The sequence below is a fragment of the Gossypium arboreum genome, chromosome 4 (genome assembly GCF_025698485.1).
Source record: "Gossypium arboreum isolate Shixiya-1 chromosome 4, ASM2569848v2, whole genome shotgun sequence".
NCBI lineage: Eukaryota > Viridiplantae > Streptophyta > Magnoliopsida > Malvales > Malvaceae > Gossypium > Gossypium arboreum.
Genome location: NC_069073.1, coordinates 62902755 through 62906937, shown reverse-complemented (window position 1 = coordinate 62906937; position 4183 = coordinate 62902755). Strand labels below are relative to the sequence as shown.

The 4183-nt window shown below is 33.4% G+C and overlaps 1 pseudogene; it reads left to right on the top strand.

Moving 5' to 3' along the window:
- Positions 1-969: 969 nt before the first annotated feature.
- Positions 970-3520, top strand: LOC108459536 (alcohol dehydrogenase class-P-like; annotated as a pseudogene).
- Positions 3521-4183: the final 663 nt, after the last annotated feature.

The following is a 4183-nucleotide window of genomic DNA, read 5'->3' as shown; positions in this document are numbered from 1 at the left end:
TAAAAGGGATAATATAACTTTTTTGTCCCTGAACTTGGCAACCAGATCCACTTTCGTACACATAATTTTTTTGGTCTACTTTGGTCATTCAACTTGGTAACTTGATCCATTTCTATCCATAAACTTAAATTTTTGTCAAGATTTGAGGATATGGCTAGTGTTACTGGAACAAAATCATATCAAACAGATCGATATAACAGTTAGAAGAAGGTTGAACTAATTGACTTGGAAACTACTAAAAATTGATAAACATCGAAAACTAGGATAAAAATTGATCATTGAACAAGTTTAATAAAAAATATTTTTATTTTTCAGATTTTTATGAAATTTGAATTACTTATTTAATTATAGTTGGTCCAACGTTCGAATCGATTGAATCAGAAATCACTAGTCTGACTTATTCAACTGTTGATCCAGTTATTAAAACAATAAATGTAACACTCTAAAATTTTACCACATTATCACTCGAAAAATTATATTATTTTTTATTTTCAAGTAATGATGTCATCCAATTCAAAATGTCATATTATTAATTTTTATATTTTAAATTTAACAATCAAAATAAAATTAATTATCAAATTTAAGTGTTAAAATAAAAAATAAAATATAAGTATTGAAGTAAATTTAGTTTTGGAGTTTGTGAATAAAAAATAATATTATTGTAAAGGTAAAGGAGAAAATGTTTCAACTCAGTGACCAAACCTAAAACTAGGACACGATTGCCACCCCTCTACTAGTATGCACAAAAATCGAAACGTAGATCACCTGGAAAAACCATTAAACACTCTTACATCGACAATTGGACAACTTGCCAAATACAGTGGAGTAAAAAATGTCTATTCTCGTACATTTCATTTCTTGTTCGACCGTTCCACCTCGCCTATAAATGGATCCTCCTTAGGTTTTCTTTTCCATACTTCACTACACTAGAAGATATATTGTCAAAGATATATAATTAATTTAAAAGCCATGAGTACTGTTGGTCAGGTCATCCGTTGCAAAGGTGATCAATCAACCAACACTTTTGTTTGATGCTTGTACAACATGTGTTTGGTTACATGATCACTTCCTTTTGTTGGCTTTCATTTCTCCTTTCCTAGGTTTTGAGGTTTTGATTTGATGCTTTGGATTCAATTGTTAGAACTTTCTTTTGCTTCAACTTTTGAGATCATTTTTCTTTTAAAACTTTCTGTTATGAAAATTCATGGATTGTGTTTTTTGGATTCTAATAAACAATTTTATTTCTTATTTTTGTTTGGTTCCTAATATTATATCAGCTGGAGGAAAAAAAGCTTGGAACGTTCTGATTTGTTTGATTTTTCATTGTTTTGATCATTTTCAATTTTATCGATTATGTTTCAGAAAATGTTTTCCTTTGAAGGGATCCAAAACAATAGGAGAAATGAATTGTTTGTGTGTGGAAACAAAGCTACCATTTTTAATTTTATTGATTATGTTTGAGAAAATGTTTTCCTTTGAAGGGATTCAAGACAGTCTGAGAAATGAACTGTTTGTGTGTGGAAACAAAGCTACTTTGATCAAACATAGCTTCATGAGAATTATGGTTTGAATGTTAGAGAAAATGTCAAAGTTCATTACAACTCGTTCCAATTAGTTTTTGATTGAATGAGTATTTTGGTAAATTGGGTGGATGTGGTTTGGCAGCTGCGGTGGCATGGGAGGCAGGGAAGCCGTTGTCTGTAGAAGAAATAGAAGTGGCACCACCTAAAAAGAATGAAGTCCGTGTTAAGATTCACTTCACTTCTTTATGCCACACCGATGTCTACTTCTGGGAGGCTAAGGTTACAGTTTTGCTTTGCTTTCAACTTATTTTTGGTGATTGACATTCATATTTATTTTTGCTTCATCTATGGATATGCATTAACTTCAATTATACTTAGAGAAACGAATTGCTGATTCCCTTCTCTAACGTTTTCTTCATTGTTTCCAGGGACAAAATCCTCTGTTTCCTCGTATTCTTGGTCACGAAGCTGGAGGGTTTGTATATTTCTAAATTGCTTAAGAGAGTGTCCAGTTACTAGACAGATATAACCTTGAAATTTCATGAAAATAGTTGATGAGATGGATAGTAGTAATTCTTTGTTCAAATTTGGATGACTGGTTGGTGAAAACTGGACCAAATTCTCATGTGAACATGCTGTTGTTGTATACTATAGGGTTGTGGAAAGTGTAGGAGAGGGGGTGACGGATGTCCAACCGGGTGATCATGTTCTACCTATCTTCACCGGAGAATGCAAGGAGTGTCCCCATTGCTTATCAGAAGCAAGTAACTTGTGTGATCTCCTTAGAATCAACACTGAGAGGGGTGGAATGCTTCATGACGGGCAGACTAGGTTTTCCAAAGATGGGAAGCCCATCTACCACTTTCTTGGCACCTCAACTTTTAGCGAATACACTGTTGTCCATGTCGGCCAGGTCGCCAAGATTAATCCAGAGGCTCCACTTGATAAAGTGTGTGTTCTTAGCTGCGGAATGTCGACAGGTCGGGGCTTCACTACAACTCTACTTTTTTTTTCCATTTTGGACATATATGAACACATGACTTATAGCTCATCCCTGCTTGCAGGTTTTGGTGCCACTGTGAATGTTGCTAAACCAAAAAAGGGTGGGTCTGTTGCAGTTTTTGGACTTGGTGCTGTAGGTCTTGCGGTAAGTTATTGTTGTTGCTTTTATGTTATTATCCATCTGGCAACTATAAAAATTGGAGTTAATCATTTTTCTTCTTGCAGCCAAGAAATTTGGTTGTACCGAGTTTGTGAACCCAAAAGATCATAATAAACCTGTTCAAGAGGTTGGATTCCTTGAAAACTCAATCCCATATACCTTACTGAACTTTGAGCACGTAAAGTCATTAAAGATTCTGGCATGACCATTTATTTAGTGAGGTCATCTTACATAACAAAACTTGCATTGTTGCTGAGTTTTCAAGCAGATAGATAATTTTGTTTCTTGTTGTTCTAACAAATAGGTGATTTCGGAGATGACTGGAGGAGGAGTTGATTGCAGTATTGAATGTACAGGCAGCACCCAGGCCATGGTTTCTGCATTTGAATGTGTCCATGATGTAATTACCAGCACAAACTTCTCTTCATTCTTAGACATTTTATTTTAATTCTGACTGAAACCCCTGAATGTCATGGTTGGGGTGTTGCTGTGCTTGTGGGTGTGCCGAGCAGAGATGATTCATTCAAAACCCATCCAATACATTTCCTGAATGAGAGGACACTTAGGGGTACTTTCTTCGGCAACTACAAACCTCTATCCGATATCCCTGGTGTTGTGGAGAAGTATATGAAAAGGGTGACTCCCATTTCAACAATTTTTTATGAATGGAAGTAAAAAAAAGAGTAAGATTGTAAAATGTTGATGTTGCAGGAGTTGGAACTAGATAAATTCATCACTCATTCTGTCCCATTCTTGGATATCAACAAGGCATTCGAGTACATGCTGCGAGGGGAGGGTTTGCGATGCATGATTCATATGGATGCTTAGGGAACCGCTTGGATTAATTCAACCACACTTTTTTATTTACCTTTTACACTCTCTGCAGAGCGATTGCACTAAATAAATAAATATATAATTAATTCTACATGGATATAGGCACTTCTTAAGTACTTAAATATTGTGTGTGCGCGTGTGTGTTTGCGTTCTCTCTTAGATTGGGATTGCTTTGAGATCTACTTGGTTTTGTGTTTCATCCTTGTATGGCTGCATGTTTTATTGTTGTTTGCAAGTCTTACAATTTTTAAGCAATCCAAAATTGAATAGTCTTGAAGTAGGAAACAAACAAACAAAAAAAAAAGAAGAAGAAAAAGAATGGGTAGCGTAAGAGGGGAACATGTATTTTTTATGTGGGTTAAAGTATGTTTTCACTTATTGTATTTTTAGTTTTTTTTCTTTTCAATTTTAGTACTATTGAAATTATTTTATTAACTTTAAGTTCATTATAATGATTTTTTAATTATGCTATTATCTAGTTTTTATTACAATTTTATTTTTTAATTACATTATTGCTAAGGTTTTTTTATTTTAAAATATCATTAATAAAGTTTTCTAAAATAATTAATGGCAAATAGAATTGAAATTTTTAAATTTGAAAACTAAAGATTAAAATTTTAAAAATAAATTTATAAAGATAAAAATATTTTTAGGTGTCTTGTAT